The following is a 23672-nucleotide window of genomic DNA, read 5'->3' on the forward strand; positions in this document are numbered from 1 at the left end:
GAAGTACTCAACGAATCCAATTCTGAGTCTATAGAGGAGATGATCGTCGACTGAATGATCCTCCTTGTAGCATTGGATCAAAAGCAAGCGTCAGTTCTTGATCATATTAACAAACTTAAAGGGCTGGATGGTGTAGCCAGGAAAAAAAACATCACTTACTCAAGTGCAGGATATCTCATGAGTCTGCGTGCACCCAATTCTTGATCAACAGTAGCAGAATATGCATTAGTAGAAGAAACGACTCCTCCATGATGAGCAGGTCAGCAAAAGCTTACGCTCATACCATGATTCACCCAAACCAGCGGTGAAAAGGACCTGCTTGGCCGAGTCTGATGCATCGTCAGGTATAGTAGAAGTAAGAATACTCTCAAATAGAAATATTGAGGTCGCCATTGAGTCGAGAATCTTGCATCTGAACAACCGACAACCTCATTGACAATTGTTATCTCCTCAGTATGCCATTTTGACTACTGTAGATGATATTCCAAAAAGTACAGTTCCACAGATACGATCTTAGAGCTGCTCACTTCAGCCTAAGTGGCTACAGGTTACTTCAGAGGATTGAGAGAGCGTCATAATGAGTCATAGTGAGACATCACTCTGAAATGTGTTACAGAACGCCCACTTCCAAAGAGACGAAAGTAGTCGCAGCCTCACCATCTATCTTTGTCCTCCTAAGCTTGAGGACGGCATACCATAGTCTGTTAACTTGGACTGGAATATTCTTCACAAAAAAAAAATCAGGCCTCAGTAGTGAAACACATACTCTGTGCGTGTCTTGTCGAGATCAGCTGGATTTATTTGGTTGAAGTTGGTTAAAGTTGGTTAAGTTAAATAGGTATCATCCACAGTACATCCTCGGGGGTTGTATTGGAGAGTAGAATAGATTCACTGCCATTGGAACTAACCTACCTATCTATGTATATATGTTTATGATCAGGTACTTTTATAAGACTAATTTATTACTATGAACTGAAAATTCATTTCAGTACAAAATTTAAGGGTGGTATCGAATATCGAAAAACAAAATTATTCGTAGGATTAGAGAGATAACATCTCTAATAACTCATAATGGTAATGTTTTTCAACCAAATTTCACTATTTCTTTCAAAACTCCATCATCATTACTTCGCTAATATTATTTCTGTTCTAATCTCATGTATGTAAATATGCTCTTGAATATCGTTTTTCCACATTTTGACAATATGGCCGATTGACATTCAAAGACCGTACTTAACTATGAACACTGGATAGCTTTTGTGAAAAAAAGAACATGATATGAGAAAAGTGTCTTGTGTCGTTTGGCAAAATATACTTTCTACTCCTTTTTGAAGTTATTCATCGAAGAGAAAATCAGTTCCATGACCTTTTTAATTTTCCTTCCGTACTATAAAAATGGAAATCTTGTCAGAACGTACTTTCCGTACGTAACAATAGTCAATAATTTCCTGAATTCTAGATTTTTCCTTGCCTTAGTTAAGCTTCAAGGTTGAATGAAATCGCTTTAAATGTTAACTTATGGATTAAAAGTTTTGTGAAAAGGGCTGTAAGCTACTTCTATCGAAAACACTTTCCCAACACGAGAACAAAAAATTAGTTAATGTTCTTGTATCCTAGTGGCCTAACTACTACCTGTTAGTAATACCTACTACTACTACTACTACTACAACTACTACAACAACTACTACAACTATTACTACTACTACTACTACTACTACAACTACTACAACAACAACAACTACTACTACTACTACTACTACTAATACTACTACACCGTTTTAGTATTATATAACTGTCTGTTTATGTTTAAAATCTTTCCCGATATGATAGAGAAAATTATTTACGTACCTTAACATGGAGGAAAATATTTAATTTTGTGTGATTTCTGTAGGACGAGTGCAGAATAAAATTTCCAAAATTTTCTTTCATTACCTTTCAAATGACAATATTATCAAATGTGTTTATCACACCACTTGTTAGTTTGAGGTTATGAAAAATACGAAAAAATGCTTTACATATTCTCCATTCAGTTCCATTTAGGTTTCGTTGCAGAAATTTTTCTGACGTTGACATAATATTGTGAACATACTTTGTTGACTTTCTAACAAAAGAAATTATATTTGAGCCATTAGCAATATATCATAAAAAATATAAATATATTGGAAGAATTATTTGGGAAAGATATGATCACTTGAAAACCTTCAGTAGGTAATTTTTTCCATCTAAACTGATTTTTGTTTACTATAAAAATGCATAATTGATGTCTCTCTCTCTATGTTATTGGCTTTTGTTTCCATTGAGGCGCCTTGAGCCATGATAATTGATATCTCAGCAAATACCACGGGGATACATCAAATAATTCCGTAACTATTTGTAAAACATTGAAAAACAAAGATTTCATTTCGCTATGAAATGATTCGGCAGGATACCTTCATCAATTTATGATGCAATTACTGAAATGTAGCACAACGAATTCTATTAACTTTACATTATATTTGCACCTGAAGTGAATAATTATAAATAAGTGACCGTAAATATTGAACAAATGAGGCGCTAAAACAGATCCATTTGTTAGACTGGAGGCGTAAAAGATTTAAATATCGATTCATCTATATTTTTGATATATACCAAGCCGAAATATTATCAAACACTTAATAATAAATTTCTTCATGACAAAATTGAAATTTCAGAATGGAATTCAATTCAAATAAAAAAGAAAGTTCTGAAAAACATGTACCATTATAACAAAATGGTAGAAAAACCACATTCATCATTATTTACAATAATATTGATTCGTAAACATACTTTCGAAACTTCATGAAATTCCACATGTTCAATTCTCAATTGATTGTCTCTCAATTGATGTCAGATAACGTAATTTTTCCCAGCATAATTGAAGGAAATAATGGATTCAGTAAAAAATGTGTTTTTTTCAATGCAATATCGGTTTGAAATTAAATTTTGAATTTTTTTCCACTTTTGAATTTATGGCGGTTTCATTGCTCAGTGGAATTTTTGTGGATAATCTGTGGAGTGTAAATATACTCAAATTTGTGTGTTCATCAAATGTACTCTATGTTTGGACTGATGATACTACTTTAAATCTGCAAATAAATCTCAGAATATATCAGACGCTCCTATGTTTGGACATAAAAGTCAATCCACAGATCAACCGAATTGAAAAGTTCATTAAGTCCAGTTAGAGTTACATATCAACTAGTCAAGTCTAATTTTAAGTTATTTGATCTCTCAAGTATTTCGAAAGATTCATAAATAAAGTAATGAAACATTTCAAAATGAGTGAAATAAATGGTTATTCTCAAATAGTTATTAACCAAAATTTTGAAACATTTTCTTTCCTCGCTAAATATAAACTCTATTGGTTTATACGCACTTTTCAATTTTTGATTCGAACAAATTTTGAAATAGGTGACGTACCTATCCACCCATAGACAGCGCAAACCAAAACTACCAAATCAACATTCTACTACTTGAAACAGAACCAACGCAATTTCAATTTTTCTTTATCGTTTGTAAGCTAGCTTGATTTTTTCTCGGGCGATAGCTCAATTTGCGATAACTCTTCAGATAATAATTATAATGTGCATGAATTACTCAAGGTACCTGAAGTATTTAATTTGATAAGGAATTATCCATCTAAATAGTTTGGCAATTGCTACTGACCATTATTTCAAACTTCAAAATGGAAATGTAAACCTATAAAAGAAAAACAATGTTCGTAACTTGATTTGTAGTAGGTGTCTCAAAGGGAACAGGCAACGTGTTTGATGAAAACTCTCCGGGTTGCTCCAACTTCTCATCGATAACATTGTCATTCTTCTTCTTGAATTTCAGAAATGTTCCAGCCCCTACTAGTTATGTTTTTTAGGTCCGGTAACCGAGGAGGATGTTCTAGATGCCATCTAGTCACTGTAAAACTCCAATTGAGTCAATAGTGAAGTTATCAAGGGAATTTCCAGTATAGTGTTGTACCCATTTACTAAGTTGAAAAACCAAATATTTTTAACTGTGATCTTCCCAGATGCTTTCAAGTTCACAAAGGTTAGGTTAGGTTAAGTCCAAATTGAGTTGGCCTATTCGACCCTCCACCGCAACCCGAAAGGGTTTATTGTGGCTCAAACCTATTCACACTCGACCAAATGAACCCAGCTTCTTAACGAAGCCAATTAGTTTGTATGGAGAATAGTCTTTCAGGTCGGATGGTAGGAGTACGGCTCTGTCGAACTCTAAAAATCTGATTCGGGCCCGAGCGGGCATACACAAAGTATGTGCTCTGCTGTTCATTTTCCAAAGGTTATTCCGATATTTAAAAAGGGGGACCCATCTCTTTTAGACAATTTTCGTCCCATCTCGATAATTTCGGTCTTCTCAAAAATAAAAGAAGAATTAATTGATCATCGGATTTATTCTTATTTTGAAAAACACAAGTTTTTTGACAAATGGCAATTTGGATTCTGCAAAGAACGTTTCACAATACATGCTGTTATGAATGTCGTAAGACCTATGGTCGAGAGAATTGAACTGGGCACTTATATGTCAATTACGCTTTGTGACCTTTCCAAGGCTTTCGACTGAGTTTCCCATGACATACTACTGGAGAAATTATAATACTATGATTTCAGAGGGGTATCTTTGTCTCTCATTGAGACATATTCATCTAATCATCATCAAGAAGTGAACTGTAATTATTCAACATCTCAAATATAAAGTCATGAAGCGTGGGGTGTCCCAAGGATCAGTATTAGGGCCACTGCTATTCATTATATATATATATATATATATATATACATATATATATATATATATATATATATATATATATATATATATATATATATATATATATATATATATGAATGATATTTCTAACTTCATGCAACCTCATAAATCAGTTTTGTTTACTGATGACACCGCGTTTGCCCTCTCAGAGAGTGACAACGATGAACTCTCAGGGGTAGCTAATGAAGTGAATAATATGGCTCAAAGTTGGTTTACAATAAATTATCTTAATGATAACATGGAAGAGGTATGATTATTGGGAATAACTTTGGCTAGTAACCTGACTTGGAACTGTCACACTAATCAGTTAAAATAGTTATTTATGTATCAAGGGCCTAAAATAGGCTTTTATGGACCGCAGCGTATAAGTAATAGCCCTAGCGATAGCGAGGGTTATTACTCATCCGCTATATCCGTAAAAGCAAATTACGCCGAAATGAATACAACATTTTATGCATGATAGGTATATTTGATGTCAGCTAGATAGATAATCTTTATATCTAGAACACGATAGAAATACATCAAGGCTGCCGTGAGGCTTTATATCAATATCATATCGGGAACAGAATAAATCAAGAAGTGGCCATGGCAACTCTGCCAATTTTTCGAAATGGGATTATATAGGCTAGTGGCCACATTTGCTGTTAATTTTCGTGATCACAGATAATTTATTAATGGTTTTTGAAATGGATTCAAGCGACGAAGAAAGTGGGAATTGTACTCCACTAGAAATGAGTAAAGCAGCTGAGGATGTAAAATTGAGTTTATTGCCAAGTAGATCTAAGAAAATATACGACAAAGTGTATGAAGAATTCGGGAGGTGGTGCAAAGGGAATAATGTAAAAAATAATAACTACACAGAGAATGTACTTCTTGCTTATTTTTTGGAAAAATCTAAATATCGTAAGCCCTCCATGTGGCCATATTATGCTGAAAGTTACTTTAAATGTACATGATAATAGAGATACCAGTAGATACGCAGTAAGCAAGATTGATAGATTTTTATGAGTTACCTAGAGGTACAATAGATATATTCTTAGTCTGATGATGGTGGTTGATGAATAAAATATAAATTTTTTCGATATGAAATTGAAATTCACTTTATTGCCTGTTCAACGATTTTATCACCCTCCGGGCTATAAAGTAGTCCGCGGGCGCTAAAGTGCTACTTTACGCCCGCAAATCCGAGCGTGCTATTTCACGCCCGGTCGTGCATGAAGTCAATTATGTTCAACAATATTTATTTTACGTCAATTGAGAGATATAACTAGTTGTGATATTTTAAAAACACAACAAGTTTCCTCTTTTTCGCTCTTCCATCAGCTATAGGAAATTCTATGGGAGCTGCGAATATTTTTAAGATTAAAAAAAGCCATACGAATCATCAGTCACTCTAATTATAGAGAACATTGCCAACATCTTTTTATAAAATTCAAGATAATGTCATTACCTACATTATACATTTTTGCAGTTTCCGTTGAAATTCACAAAAAAGTCGAGTTCCTGATGTACATAACACGGAATGCCACTTCAGTTCAAACAGAACGATTTTGTTCAACAAAATCTCATTTAATAGCCTGGACTATAATAATGAAAAATGAGAAATTAAACAGTTTTTTTACCACTTTGATTTGTAACTAACGTTACTGCAGTTTCGTCCTATAAGGACATTTTCAAACTAATACCTACCACGTAGGCTACATCCACCCATTTATGGACTATGATTTGTATAATAGTCTTCCTCTTGAGTTTGAAATTCTCACTGAATCTAAGTCAATCTAACAGTAAAAAACTTCTGAGATACTTTTTTTACTCGGTCAATGTATATTTCTGCAACCATATATCTACAACCTAATTTTGACAATAGTTCATGGATTATTTCTTCTTCTTTTTTCATTTGTAGGTTGGTCAAGCTTTGTGTTGATATTGTGTTTAGATATTTTTTCTGACTGCAGAATATTTTAGATAATTTTTAAAATGTTTGTATTGTCTAATACCTAATATTTAAAATGTTTGTGTTGTCCAGTATTCATAACTCATTTTGATTGTAAAACACTTGCTACAAATATATTTGACTATGTAAGGGAGTAAATGAACTTACTTTACTTCACTTTCGAACAGACATGCATACACACGCGGCGAGTGGACTTTATTTTATAATATATATTGATATCAACAAAACATTGACTGTACTCCAGATGAAAATTATGTTTGAAAGTAAAATCATCTCATATTACACAATATATTGTGAGACAACTTTATTTTCAGAGCTCCTATTGTAACAGACATATATTGCCTCATTTCAAGATATATGAAGAGTGCTAAAGTTATCATAACTGTTAAATTATGGAATAAATGAAAGTAAAATCGTTTAATATGTCTGAGTCAGAGGCTTCCGTTTCAGTCGTAATACCTACTAGAATTCTAAGAAATATTTTAATGATCGCGACACACATTAAAGTTTTTACTTAATAGCGCAACTTGAATTCATAGCAAAATTATCACCAACTAATGTGAAATCATCCGATTATTTGAATAGGTGTGGATGAGAGAATTCCAGTTTTATCGAATATCGAAGAGTAGACAAATCAGATTGTGAAATCGGAATCTGTTTTATATTCAACCCAAAAATTGAAATTATTCGAATCACATATGAATAATCCAACAGGTGAATCCTAAAACAAGAATGAGTTGAATCAGTTTTCGGGAGAGAATATGGTGTCATCGATAAAAGTAATTTTTGACTATAGAATGCCCAGTTATAAAGGTTAAATTACTCCCACAATCATACTGAATTATTTTAAAAACTCAATCAAGCCACAAACAAGTCGTCTTCCTTAAATAACTCATCATAAGGGCCAAAATCCCTCAATCGTCAAGTGACTTCTGGTTTTGTCCTTCCAGGTAACATCACCTTTATACCCACAGCTTTTAAGTCTCACATCTCAGTAGGCAGTGCTATACGGTGCTCGCGAGGGGTGAGGAGGTACGATGGTTTCCCGTTCTACTCACTACTTGTTAGAATCATTGAGCTACCAGCCATAGTTTGGTACAGAAGCAAAAATTCACTACTTCTGCAGTTCCTCCGACATTCTGATGTTTTAATTTTACGAGACGATCCAAGATATTATTTTTGAGAATTGTCAGCGAACAGGTTAGTGCATTTATATTGTTAGTGATAGTGCGCGTTTTCAAATCATTGAATAATTTTGTTGCTTTGATTTTCTGAGTGAGTAGTTTCAGCTCTAAAATTCGGCAGTGCCTTTTTATTCCACTGATAGACTGTCACTATATCGTAGAAACGAAATACCTATTCTTCTCAACCAGGCAATTTTATTTCATAATTGATAGTCTCCACATAAATCCGAGAGATTCCTAAAAACTGCGATGATTTGATCGACCAATGGGAAAATACTAACGTTAGAGCCGGAATAAAAGCGCAGAGCTAAGAACCATATAAAGGTTTGGAGCCCTCAGGCTGCGCGTAACTCAGTAGTTTAGACTCGCTGCACGCGTAACGTGGTAGCTTTGAATCACGTGTTCAACAACAGTTAATAAGTATACGATGAAATTTATTTTATCGCGCTCAATAGTGTTAGGTTACACAATCGCAATTAAGTCTGTAGTGTACTTGAGTTTAGTTTGGTATATTAATTGCCTGTGAGATTTCATATTCGATGAAATTATTTTGTATCGTCGTTATGAAAAGGAATGAATGCATGAGAACATATAAAATGTAGTATATAATTATAATATGACGTTCATTACAAACCATAATCATCATATCATAGATTCTTCAATAGAAATTAGGGATTGTAATCGGTTTTTACCTAATTCCAATTTGTAGCCTCCGGATCAATCCATATTTTGTTATTAAAAGAATAAATAATTGTTAGAATTGGGTTCAACTGTGACTTTTCAAAAAGTTTTCTCAAAAGAATAAATGTTGCAACAAGCTGAAACCTATCATATTATTTCATTAATAATTGAATTTCTACCAAAATAAATTGGTTTACAAACTGGTAATGAATTATTAACTGTCAACACCTTAAAGGAGATTCATCATTAACGTTAATTCATGAGAAAACACAACCAACCGAAGTAATTAATTGAGGAACTTTGAAACCAAATTATTCTTCACTAAAATTTTGAATTTTTGTAAAATATACAATCGTACGTATTGACAGATCGCGTAAGTGAAAAGTACGCTTGCGCAAGCAAGTCTCTACTGGAAATAATAAATCTTGAAGAAACTAGCTTGTCATTTATAAAAAGGTCCATTACGGGTAATTTATTTTAATCGATAATTATGAATACCAGCTTTGTTCAATCTTTCGTAAACTCATGGACAGTAATAAACAAGGGGAAGTTAATCCATTAATGTTTTTTTCCCAAAATTCCGTAGCTGTCGCATTTGGGGAGGAGCAAAAGGACAGATTTCAATCATTCTGAGTTAACTCGGTTAAACGGATTAGCATAGTGAATTATTTACTTAGTGGGACTCTCCAACACAACAGAACCATGTGGATAAAAGGATAGCTCTCAAATGAAAAGTAAAAAAAAATTCGAGTTATTTCTGGTGGAGCGGTTATAGTTTTCAATAGTTTTTCATATGGGTGACTGGGAAATTTCCTTCGAGAGAAATGTTTACTTTATGTACACAAGTCCATTACTTTCTCTTTTTCAATGTGTATTTCCACTCTTTAAATATGATCCTGAAACATGTATCATTCGTGAGAATTCCTATATGACATAATTGGAATATCGTAATTGAGATTTGTTGTGATTTTCTATAGTAGTTAAAAATTATATGAGAGATACTTTTTCAAAACAGCCAGACTGAATTTTCATTCTTCCATTCACACTTCTATCTATGCAATTCTTTTAGGAAAATTTAATAATATATTAAGTCAAAGAACTTAAATGATCGGACCTTGTTAACTTAATCAAAAAGGAAAGAGGATCAAATAAATTGATACTCTTTATGGGAAATAAACCCAGGCAGGTAGATTCCGTTTATTGCATTGGATCTATTTATGATAACAAGAAATTCAAATGACGATATGAATAGCAACTAAAATCAGTTCGTCGATTATTTGTGCTGCTTTACGAGTATTCCTTTCTTGTTCCATATAATGAAATTATTTATTCGACTCTATTAATGAACTTTGTTTGTTTCAAAATTTGATTTCATATAATCATATAAACAGTAATGTTCATATTCTGCAAGGTTCATATTTTGCAATTCCAATTACTCGTGTGCGCATTTTGAAAACACATTGTCTATACGTTTTATGGAAACTGACAATTGTAAAGAATTTCAGACTGAAATATAAAACTGAAACCTCTGGCGTAGGTTAAATCCGAAAAAAACATTTTCCTGATCACTAGAAATGTAGTACTCTCCAACGCGCGTTTCACCAACCAATTTGGCGTCTTCAGGAAATGAAGAGAACTCATTCCTAACTCACCTCTCTCTATTTATATAACAGTTTACACTTTGATTTTTACTTTTCGATACATATCAGTGATTTCGGGTGGAAATTTGCGGAAAATTTCGTTGTTTTTGTATTCGAGGCATTCGTTTTGAAATTAGTTTTCACTGCCATACACATTTTTTTTTGAGAAAATATTCGAAAAAAATATCACCAAAAAATTCGTTCAAAAATAAAAGTAGGTATTAAAATAATTATAGAAAATGGAGCATATCTCATGACTATTGTATTTCGTTTCAAAAATCTGGAAGCATAATAAATTTAGAAATATAGAATACATGCGTAGAGTTACCACAAAATGCTTTATTTTGGTATTTTCATCAAAAAATAAAGATGGTTCATTAAAAAATCGAAATAAACCTGTCAAAATTGTGATATTGTTTGTACGAAATTTCAGGAAAAACTGATGCCAGATAAATCGTCGACTATTCAAACTATACGTTGAATATTGTGCTAATACAATACCAATACAGAAATATGTCAGTAATAATAATACTACAGGGCGTCAGTTTCAAAACATTCACAATCAATGTCTTTCTTCGATGAATTAGTTTCCAATTTCCAAGCAATTATTCAAACGAAAATCAATGTCCAATTCTGAGTCTCACCGTTTTAACGTTCCAAACCTTCAGTACCAGGAAGAAATTTGTTTGAATTTTTGGTTGGCTTTTTCACTTTTACGAAAATAACACTCAGTCTTCGAAAAATAGATCTATTTACATTATCTTATGAACTAATCAGAATTTCATTTAATGTACATTGAACAGTAATGAAGTCTGTTTTCCAACTCATTCCGAACATTTCTTGAAATGTGTCACAATACTACTACAAGATAGGCGGGAAATTTCGTAGGCTAACACACAGATGGGACTACTAGTATTGAATCCATATGATTATTAGTTGTCCCTAACCTTCAAAAGAAACGTGCATAAATTTCACAGCTGTTGGACTATTAGTTTGTCGGATAGAACATTTTGAGTGAAGCCACTTTTGTTAGTTTGAAGGAAATTAAAAGGAAATTTTGTGTGCTGATAAAGTATTGCTGTTTGGCGAAAAAAATACTGTTGAAGCCATGGCTTGGTTTGATGAATATTATTCGGATTTCGCACTAAAAAAATCGAACGTTGAGAAGTGGTTTGATAAGTTTAAACGAGGTGAAATGACCACCGAAGACGATGCACGCAGTGACCGCCTCAAAGAGGTTGTTACTCATGAAATCATCAAAAAATTTCAAAAAATAATTTTGGATAACCGCGTTGGACATATCGTGCATAAATATTTGGGTATGCGAAAGCTCTGTTCAAAGTGGGGGCCGCGCTAGCTCACAATCGAGCAATAACAACAAGGAATTGGATTTTGTGGCTCTACCATTTCACATCAGAATGAAAACCATCGTCATGTGAGTAGACTGCACGTGGTGCAGCGTGCAAAGGCGCAACAGCCGGCTGACAAGGTTATGGTATCAGCATATTGGGATACGCATGGTATAATATTCATCGACTATCTTGGAAAAAAAAACCATCAACAGCGACTATGACATAGTCATAGTCATGCTGTTGGCTCATCAAGACAATGCATCGTGCCAGAAATCGATGAAAACCATGGCAAAATTGTATGAATTGGGCTTCGAATTGCTTTTGCTTCCACCGTATTCTCCAGATCTGGCTCCCAGCGACGTTTTTGTGTTGTAAGACCTCAAGAGAATGCTCGCTGAAAAAAATTTGCACCGAAGAAGAGGTAATCGTCGAAACTGAGGTCTATTTAAGGCTAAAAATAATATGAACGCTATAATCTTTGTATCGCCCTCAAACACAACTTTATTGAATGATAAAATGAAATTTAATAAATTTTTTTCTATGTTAGACTACGAAATTTTCAGCTTAACTGTTATGTTTTTGTGACACCCGTATAGCGAAACACGTGTCGCGGTTTTCTAAACTTTCAAATGGAAATCTCACATTATAGTGTGTTTGTTCGGTCAGTTCTATCCTATTTTATAAGTGTTCGTGATTATCAGTTTTGGATTATTTAGCTCTTCATTTGGCAGATATTTTTTTCAATAAAACCAATCGTACAGAACTAATATCGCATCAGTTTTGTGAAAATTGTCAGTTCTGAAACAGTTGAAACATATCTAGATGATACTATAGTTCATAATCAAGAAAATTATTGAAATTGGCAGAATAAAATAAAAATTATTCATTTAGATGTCCTCCCGTTCAAAATTTGGCAGACATTTATAACAAAAATATCAACTAAAATATCAACAAAAGTATCAACTAAAAGTTTTTGTGAATCTATTAGGAGGATATAATTCATTTTCATGTAGTATACCTTAAGAGAATTCGTTCAATAAGTTAAAATAATTTTTATGTTGCTGACTGTTTTAAAAATGTTTTTATAATATATATATATATATATATATATATATATATATATATATATATATATATATATATATATATATATAAATCCTTTATTTACTCAAAGACTAATAAATTATACATATAAGTGAATAACAATTTTAAAGAAATCGATACAATCTAAAAATTATAGTATTTTTTTTTGTAACTTGTACAATGTCATTAAGCTGTAATATACTTATATTAAAAATAATTAATTACTAATTTACATCTCACCTCAAATATATTGTAAAATCTTACAAGTGAAATTAATAAATTAAACGTCGCGTCGTTCTATAGAACTGAAGTCAACAAAGTAAAATATTTACAATCTATATATATATATATATATATATATATATATATATATATATATATATATATATATATATATAGATCCTTATTTAGTCATGAAACTAATAAAAACATTGTGAACAATATACAAATATACAATGATAAAATAGGTGACGCGCACACATGTGTATAAACTTACAAACAAATATAATATATAAAATGAACCACACAACATTTATAGACAAAAAAAAATGTTACTACAATATAATTCCATCCGTTAATAGGTGCTTCTTGAGTTTGACTTTAAATATACTCAGACTTTCAGAATTTTTTACATAAACCGGAATATCACTATTGAATTTTGATTACGATACTTGATAAAAATCAATAACAATATTCATGATGATAATTAAACAATTTCCACACTATAAATTCAATACAAGATGCGTTTCATTACACATTAGCTTCTTCAGTTGAACTGGTGAAGCTCTTCATGAATAGCGTGTTTATCGGAATGGGACACCAAAAAAGGGTTTCATCTATATTTTTATTCATGGCATTTGACTATTAGGTGATAGATTGAAATAAATAAAAATCATTTGTGAGCATCTAGAGGAAATCGAATCATTTATGATTGAATTACAATAGACAAATCAGGAATGAATTACCGTTAACCAGTTTAATTTTTTTCACTCGCATCAAGTGAAATTTGTTATAAATCCCTGCCATGATCAGAGCGGACGGAGATCAAACGAATTTTATATAATACAATAAACATTTCCATCAACACACCCTCTGTCATAAATTCTGAAAACTGTGTATTCACAGGGATATCTCTGTGGAAAGTCAACAGTGACATTCCTGAAATTTCGATATGTTCATTTTCTTAGAATCTCATGAACCGGAGCATATTTCTTTGTCTCTTATCTATGTTAAGCTTCTGTAAGATTCATGATAAAAACAATATGAATATACTTGGTTGGATGCCAGTATGAAAATATTCTAGTGAATACTGAAACAAAAAATGTGTTCTCAGATTTAGGGCCATAAATAAAGATTTCGAAATTAGATTATGAAAATTTCATACTCATGCACAAACTGATTATAATTCAATAATCATTAACTACTTGTCTAATTGCTAACTCTGTATAACTTACAGTAGGCAATGAGAGAGTTGAGTACTGAGGAACAATTAAAAAAAATACTTGTGAAAAATTTCAGAATGACAATGATAATGAAATGAAAACTATTTAAATTTTTTGACGATATTGAAAATCAGTATGTAGATAACAAATATAACAAATTGTTATATTCATTTATTATTGAGAGTTGTGATATTTTTTGTGAAGTCTCATATTTTCACACAAAATTATATATTTTGCCTTATAGGCTCACATAAGATATGTTTTTTTTTAAATTTCATATCAAATATGCATTTAACACGGGGAAAAATAAAAATGTTACTGACAGAACAAAATCAAATGCGTTTTTTGAGTTTTTGAAAGAAAGCTAGGTCATTATTCCATCTCATTGAGTTCATTATTCGGTGTTAGCTCTTTACGTCATTATGAAAGCTATAATTCGAACTGGCATACTTCTGATTGTCAATATTTCTTTTGGGTAATATCTCGCTTGAATCAGCTGCTCAGTATTTCTCGAATCATCCCGACCGATTATCTTCTTGAGCAGATCCCAAAAATGTTCTATGGGATTCACATCTGGTGACTACGGTGACTCATTGAGCTTCATTCAATATATTCTAGGCAGCTTTGCTGGTATTGAATGGGGTATTTTCTTGCCTGAATCTAACATTCTTTCCGAATGTACTTTTCAAGCTTGACTAGGGGTTTCAGTTGAAGTTTGCCTCGTGGAAAACAAAAGAGTTGTTGCCACCAAAATAATACTTTCTAAGGACAATAACATTTTTTGTATTTTGACATATCATATTACCTAAAACAGAATAACTCTTTCAAAAAACACTTTATTGTGAGATTTTCACTAAACGATTTAACAAAAACGCCATACAACGCCACGTGTTTCGCCATACAATGGCTTCTTCGGGCGTGTCTTAACTAACTAATTCTACACACTCAATGCTACATATAACTTATTCTACAATTTGAAGTACCTATCCATTTCTAGTAAAAATATTTAGTAACGGGGAGATATTCAATTCTAATTGATCATTCAGTAAATTACCCGAATTCTTGAATCCACATTCTAGAAGATTGAGTTTCAAATTCTTCTCCTCTAAATGTAACACATCGTATCCATGATTGAACTCATTTCCTTCTGCTGAAAGGTGGTTTGCAAATAATTGGTCTTTCTGTTCACAAAACTACTTCTATGCTCTTTAATTCTTTGGGAAAATGTTCTCCCTGTTTGGCAAATATACAGTTTTGGATAAAAGCCACAAGTCAGCTTATATACTCCTGATCTATCCAACATCCAAGTTTTGTCTTTATTGTTTTCAATATATTCACTTAGATTATTATTCGTTCTTTTAAGCTACGTTTACGCATTCTTTCTTCAAAAAACGCGCTATATTATTGGTTGGTTCACCCAAATATGACAATGTCCTATAACTGACCTTATCGCATCTTGAATTTGGGTAGACCAGGTCCATAGCTTGCTTTTGAAGTTTTTTGGAAAAAATGGAGTCTATAATATCTACCTTATAACCGTTGTTTGCCGCGATTTGTTTGATCAAACTCATTTCTCTCTGGAAATTACTCTCAGACAGTTGAGTATTCAATAGTCTGTGAAGCATACTATTGAATGCAGCAACTTTATGCTGGTAAGGGTGTAATTTGACACACGAAACACAAGATGGTCTCGCTGGTCAGTAGAAATATCATGATGACTTTGTCCTAATTCAGTCTTGATGGTTCTCATTTCCAACTACCTTGTGAAGCTTTTTGAAACTACTTTTTGTATCACACCTAACAAAGCTGTCGGTCCATTTACCAAAACCGATAATTTTTTTCTCTGGATATCTGAGGCTATTTCAATAATTCCTAGTGAAATTCAGTCGGGTCAAATTGATCTTCGTAAGTGAAAAACAAATTATTCAAAAGGTTTCGACAATCTCCATTGATTTTGATGGATGTAACCATTTCTACGTGGCAGGAAATCATCATGGAAAATGGGAAATAAAATATGCTATGTTTTTTTACCACTTTTATTTATAACTAATGTTACTGCAGTTTTGTCCTACACTATTTGGAACCTTTGGTGTAATAATGAATATTACTGGAGATTTATCCCAACACCAAACCGTTATTTTAATACCTCGACACCTGTTTCGATTACCAAGTAATCATCTTCAAGAGGAAGATTAATCTTCCTCTTCTAGTTTAATCTTCCTCTTGAAGATGATCACTTGGTGATCGAAACACGTGTCGAGGTGTTAAAATAACGGTTCAGTGTTGAGATAAAACTCCAGTTGAATTCAAATGATTAGTTTATTGTAATTGAAAATAGTATTATAGTTAGGACGAAACTACAGTAACATTAAATTGAAATATATATTGAATTTATACTGAATATCACACACTTTCCTAACTCAGTAAAGAACAGAAAATACGCAAAAATTAAAAAAAAAACTACTTCTCAAAGGAGGACAAACTGATATCGGTTTCATAAAAAACAAGAAATCGAAAAAAGTCATACATGAAAGGGGGAATCTTCGAAATTTCGAATCCTATAATCTCTTTCTCACCTAGCCTTTGAGCTACAAATGAAAGTGGTAAAAATATAGAAAGTTTAATTTCTCATTTTTCATCCATTGACTTTTTTTGTCATCATGCATCTCAATCAACGTATCTGCCAAGTTTCTTCATGAAAGAAATGTTAATCTACTGAATTCCAAATAATGATTTCATATAAGTTTGCTTCTTTGAAATATCATTCATTAAAGGAATTCCAGAAGAATGAAACTGCTCATTTGTAAAAAATATTGACGATATTCTCAATATTGAGATTTTTTTTTGATTGGCAGAAAGACTGAATTGAGGTGATACTGTATCGTTTGTGAGAAATCAATTCGCAATTTTTCAATCTCAAATTGGATTTGCACCACTAGATAGTATTATGTTTGTCATTATTTGAGATGAGGAATCGTTTGGATTTGTGAACTAGTAGAAGAAGTTTTTATGTTCAATTGAGCATAAAACTTTACCTTTAGCCCTATTTTTACCATTCCAAATGATATTTTAATCATAAGAAGCATATGATAATTTTTTGAAAAATGAAAAATAAAATGGCCATGAATTTTGTTTACTAAACTTTACTATCAGGAAATGATACTGAATACCTAAAAAAATCTCAAGTGAACCTGCAGAGATAAAAATTGAGTCTCCTAGATTTTCATTCACCCTCAAATAAACAGGTTTGCCGACAAAAAGTTAACGCACCAGGGGTATCAAAATTATGCTACAAGTTGTGATGGACCGTCCAGGGCCACTCTGCTGTGCTGCTTGGAAGAAAATCGGCCCTAAATTCACAGCTCTGGCTATGAAAAATTTTAAAGTAAATATGCTAATTCCGTAGGTTCATCTCTTAGGCCTTTTGTTTGCTGCAAAATAATTAGATCAAGGATAAATGATGGCTTGTTGAATTGTAAAATGTATGTATGTAGTTAATGACTGTCATTCTGAAAAATTTTTTGATTGAACTCGACCTCATAAGTAGGCAGAATTTGAATTTCCTGCAGTATGAATCATTTGCACATAACTGTAGAGGGACGTATCATTTTTTGCTGTATTATTTGTTGATGAATGGATAGAAATGCTTGAGCACCTACTGAAGATAAATTAACCATTATTCAAAATAATGATTCGAATAATGTAGTTCCAATTTATCTTATATTCATCTATAAAAACACTTTCATTTTTCGATTCACAAAAAATGTTTCATATGCTTCTTGAGTAGGTAGAATGGGCATATTAAAAACACTTTTCTCAAACCAGAACAACAATACTGACGCGCGTTTTGCTAACCAGATAATCATCATCAGAAGTAGACCAAAACTCATCGGCGTCATCTTCAGATGCTAACTTGATTAGCGAAACGTGCGTCAAGTGTTGAGTACTTTTGTTTTGGCTTGGAAAAAGTGTTTTCAATAAACTCATATGCTTTTATGAGTCAAATATCGTTTTTTATCAGAACAAATATTACGTAATAGGCTTTCCTTTACTCAATGGTATTTATACTTTATGCATTCAAATAAGCATCGAACATCCTAACGATCTCATATATCTTTAGCAGTATATTTTCTTGACATAAGTCCGAACGTGAAGGTGTAGAAATAGGAGATTGAAAACTACTAAAATAGGTAGAAGTTCGAATTGAAGGGGTTATATTTTTAGGAGTGATTAATTTTTGGGAAAGAAAGTTTTTTGGCTTTATACTACTCCGTCTTGATGATGATGGAGTAGTAGAAAGCCTCAAAAATTAATCACTCCTCAAAATATAACCCCTTCAATTCAAATAAGATCCCTCTTGGCTGGGATTTAATCAAATAGGTGAATGAATGTCAATACGATATCATTGATGACATACCTGGATCAAACTTATTCCGTGACATTAAAAAATCGTAATTCATGAATGAATTGTGTGTATTTTCTATAATGTTATCCAAATTGGTACTGAAGAGCTCTAAAGTAAGTGTCTTACGGCGAAACATCGGTGTCTACCAGTGAGGATGACAGTGTTCCATGTAAGTGCAATTTGTTACCATTCATTTAAAGTAAAACTCCTGTGAATAATATCTGATTTTATTTCACTATGAATGTATGGAATATAAACTGAGTAGAGAAAGGTATCTTCTGTATAATTCAGTGTTCATGTAAAACTATTTGTTTCGAAAGAATTTTTGTCTTTCGTGTAATTCAATGTTTATATGAAAGTAGCTGTTTCAGGAGGGCTTTCTGCCAGTTTGTGTCTGAAAGTTGCTTCTTTGCATGATCTACACATCCATGTATAGAGTTACTCATTTTCAAATTTTATACTTCCTTCCTTTCTTTGGAAGATTCCCATATTTTTTTGTATCAACATGGAGTAGCAGAAAGCCAAAAAACTTTCTTTCCCAAAAGGGTAGAAGTTCATTCCATAATGTTATATGAGAGAGAGGGATATACATTTATTATCTGAAAGATTGAACAATCTTGTAGATAAACAAATCAGGGCTTAAAATCTAAGATTTATACAACTAAAATAACTTCACATAGAGTGAGATTGTTAATTGAAAATAGTTTTTTTGTGAAATTATCATATGATAAATAAAAGTTAAAATATAGCAGTTAGTTGGGAATGTATATAATAATATAAAAAAAAAACGATGAATGAGGCAATAAAAAACACACTCCTCAAAACTCTAGACGATCCTCAAAAAACTCTTCAAGCGAGTAATACCCTTTCCTTGCTAGGATAACCTTCAAGTCCCTCCTGAATTTCGCTTGATTCACACTATTAGTCAGGGTAGCTGGAAGCTTATTATATATTTTTATGCCCTTGAACGTAATAGAATCTTTAACTAGGGTGGATGTTGGAATGGGCAACTTGAGATGATGTGCTTGTCTAGTACAGTGACTTTTTTCATTTTGGAAGGAACTTTTATTTTTATGTACCAGATAAGACGTTTCTAGAATTAATAAGGAAAATACAGTTGAAATTTCGTTTTTTATGAAAAGGGGTCTGCACGGTTCATTCCATTTCTTACCGCACATATTTCTGATTGCTCGTTTCTGCAATACAAACACCGAGTTCATAAGCTGTTTGCAGCATACACCCCAAAATGATATTCCATACCTCAAATGAGAGTCAATCATGGAATAATAAGAATTTTTAGCTGCGTGGTAACCTAGCTCATTTGAGATCATTCTTAACGCATAGCAACCAGAGGAGAGTTTGTTGTTTAGTGCTCTTACATGTTCCTCAAATCTTAGCTCCTGATCGATGTTTATGCCTAAGAATTTTGTGTAGTTTTTGTTGACAATAGCATCGTTTCCCAGCCTCAATTCCGGTAGAGAGCACTTGAAAGTCAGGATGTTTGTTTTTTTCAAATTCAAAGACAGAAGATTTGCTCCAAACCAATCTTTTATTTGCTCGAGATCACTAGAAATAGAGTTATGAAGATCTCTCTCGTTTTTGTTGTGCCATAATACTGTGGTGTCATCTGCGAAAATCGTGAAAGAGCCAGCTATGTTAAGGCTGGTCAAGTCATTTATGTATATCAGGAATAGTAATGGCCCCAAGACTGAGCCTTGGGGTACTCCTGTTTTCACTCCCTGTATACTAGAAACAGAGCTGGTTTTCACATATTGTTGTCGATCGATAAGGTACGACTGGAACCACGACAAACCCTTGTCTCTTATCCCATAGTGGTGAAGCTTTTTTAGCAGTATTTTATGATTTACACAGTCAAAGGCTTTCGACAATTCACAGAACACCGCTGCCGTAGCTTCCCCTGAATTTAAATTGCTGTATGTCTGCTGCAAAAATGCAATGGATAACAATGTCGTGAACTTCCCTAATTTTATCTATAAGTACTAATAATATGTTCATTTCACACATTTCACAGACAAATCTTGTCGCAGAGAAGTTATTGAAAAACCTCTTGTGTTTGCCTGAATCAAATAAAAATATAATATCTGAACTCTAACCAAGTAATTATTTTGTTTACTTTTTAATGAATCGAATCGAATATGTTCATCGGTTCTTATAATATTGACTGTTATGGACCAATGCAGGTTGGAAATGTTTATTTCCTGAATGGTGCCGTACCTCAAACTAACAAAGGAGAAAAGATCGAACCTTCTCTCAAATATTTGCAAAACAAACATTTCATACCGACCAAACATTCGTATCTTGAAACAGAGCTTATCTCGACTTGTTCAAATAGTAATTCATGACTATCATTACAAAAATCCCTTTGGGCGGCGCAGAAATACATGCCCGATAATGGTTTTCTATGAGATATAGGTGGAATTATCTTGGTCTAAGAAAGAGGTACCTACGCTAGGTGTTTCTCAAGTCTGTTATCATAAACAAAATATAAACAACCCTCCTCGACTTAAGATAGGTATATCCAATTTTGAACTGAGAACTTCAAATGAAAGTGTCCTCTAGCTAAATATTGATTTTTGATTAATTTTTTCTCTTGGTCTCCAACAGGACATTTTGAAAGCTGTCATAGTTGATTTTCGTCTAACCAACTGACAATATTACTTAGATATATTTGGCTTTGGTGTTGGTGTTTGTAAGGTTTTTCTGAATACGTTATTTGTAACAAGAATATTTTGATGAAAAATGAGAAATTACAGTTTTTTACCACTCTTATTTCTAACTAATGTTACTGCAGTTTCGTGCTATAAGGACTTTTTCAAACAATAAACTGAAAATAAATCATAACTAGAAAACTAGAAAGCTTTGGTATTATTGATGATGCTTTAAAATGGATGATGGAATATTTAGATAATAGAAAACAGAAATTAAAATTAAATAACATTTTATCTTCAGAAATTATAAACGAGTGTGGTGTACCGCAAGGTAGCGTGTTAGGTCCTCTTCTATTTTTATTGTATATCGATGATATTTCATTTATAATTGATAGATGCTTTGTTCATCTGTTTGCAGATGATACTTCAATATATTATGCATCAAATGATCTGCTTGATATAATTAATGTAATAAATGAGACACTAAAATCTGTATATAACTGGTGCTGCTTCAACTCGTTAAAAATTAATGAAAATAAAACAAAATTCATGATTATTATAGGAAATGACAAGCAGTACCATGACTTCAAAAAATATAATTACAATATTAAAATATCAAATGATAAAATTGAGTTAGTAGGAAAAATTAAATATTTGGGTGTAATTGTAGATTATAGAATGTTTTTTAAGGAACATGCTTCATATATTATTAAAACAATAGCATTCAAAATTAATTACTTAAGTAGGCAATCTAAGCACTTAAACCAATGGTCGCTTTTACTTTTGTATAATAGCTTGATTTTACCTCATTTTACTTATTGTGGAACCATCTTGAAATTGGAAGACTTCAGAAACTTCAAAATAGAGGAATGAGAGTGATATTATCTTGTGATAGAAGAACACATATAACATTAATGTTGAATACATTAAAATGGTTATCAGTAAAAAATTACTTTCGTTATTTAGCAATAATATTTATTTTTAAAGTTAAAACTGGTGATGTTCCTGTATATCTACGTGGCAAATTAAAGTATAACTTTGAATATCATGAATACAATACAAGAAGTCGCAATAACTTTCATATACATCAGACTAGTAATGTCAATTCAAATAATACAGTTTTCATTAAAGGAGTTGAAGCATTCAACGAACTACCGGAGGATATTAAGAATGCTACCTCTCTAAATATATTTAAAAGAAAATTAAAAGTGCACCTTTTAGACCTACAAAGTGTTTAGTATAGGAACCTGCTAATACAGTTTTTTTTTCTTTCTTTCTTTTATTTTATTTATTGTGCTGTTTTTATTTATATGTTTCAATGTACATGATTTTAAATTTTAAATTTTAATTGTGACATTTAAATTTTTAACCTATATTAAGACTAATATTGTAACTGCATTAGCATGTTCGAAATAAACGATGCATATATAATGTTAGCTCTTACATATCTACTGTAGATGATAATACAGGTCCTTAACTTAATTGAGTATCTGAAATTTGTTTACCTGTGACAACGTGGATACGCTGGTGGGTACACTAGATCAATTTGATCATTCAGCAGATTATATCCGCAATGCTGATGTTCGTGAATTTTCAAGGATTCCAAATAAATGAGTTTCCAACCTTTGCCTGATTGGTGCAAAATTTTCGTATCGTTCGTCAGATTCGGGAACTTGTGGTTGCATTCCAAGGAATGGTTTGAAAACGTCGAATCATTTTTGATTAGTCTGAAGGACCTTTAATGTTTAGCTACCGTATTGAGAAATTGCCACGACATGAACACTTTTACATTCCGTACACTTAAGCTTATGAACTCCAGCTTTCTCCAACTTGTCCACTCTATCTTTGGCATTGAAAAAGAAATTAGATAACCTGGCATGTGGTCTGAATGCCATTTCCACATTGTTTTTTCTGAAAAATTCCGAAATTGCTTCTGTTCTTTTACCAAAATATGTTGGTTACAAATTTCTCGATTTCTGGTTATCATTTCAAATAAGCGTATCCACCTCGTCAAAAGTAAACAAATTTTAGACACTCAATTAGGTTGAGGACTTCTATTATTACCTACAGTAGATATGTAAGAGCTAACATTATAATTTATTTTTGGTTTATGGTAATTATGTGAAAATGTCCTAACAGGACGAAACTGCAGTAACATAAGTTACAAATAAAAGTGGTAAAAAAACATAAAAAGTTTTATTTCTCAATTTTCATGATGATTTCCTCCCAAGTAGGCTACATCCATCAACTTATAGAATATTTTGAGACTTTCGAAAATGGACGAGGGTTCTAAGTTGTACGATGTGCTGTTCTATGTTTTGAATTTTTTTTCACAAGCAACAACAAATTATTGAAAACGAAAGGAATACAAAAAAACTATTGAAAAAAAACACTTTATTGTGAAATTTTTACTTAGTAGTTTTACAAAAACGCAACACGTCTTTCGTTATATTTTGGCTTCT

General features: G+C 32.3%; 1 protein-coding gene across 3 annotated transcripts in view; it reads left to right on the top strand.

Moving 5' to 3' along the window:
- Positions 1-7745: 7745 nt before the first annotated feature.
- The window catches only part of drm (odd-skipped family member drumstick), a 42339-nt gene continuing 26412 nt past the window's right edge, over positions 7746-23672 (top strand). The window contains exon 1 of one of the 3 annotated variants that reach the window (XM_074178954.1): positions 7746-7954. The gene's annotated coding sequence lies outside the window, so the exon portion shown is untranslated. Of the gene's footprint in view, positions 7955-18687; positions 18711-23672 lie in introns of those variants that run through there. The other 2 variants (XR_012466363.1, XM_074178955.1) reach the window with 2 other exon arrangements.

The sequence above is a fragment of the Leptinotarsa decemlineata genome, unplaced genomic scaffold (genome assembly GCF_025532065.1).
Source record: "Leptinotarsa decemlineata unplaced genomic scaffold, Ldec_3_MD MMD2_tig00004307_RagTag_RagTag, whole genome shotgun sequence".
Taxonomy (NCBI): domain Eukaryota; kingdom Metazoa; phylum Arthropoda; class Insecta; order Coleoptera; family Chrysomelidae; genus Leptinotarsa; species Leptinotarsa decemlineata.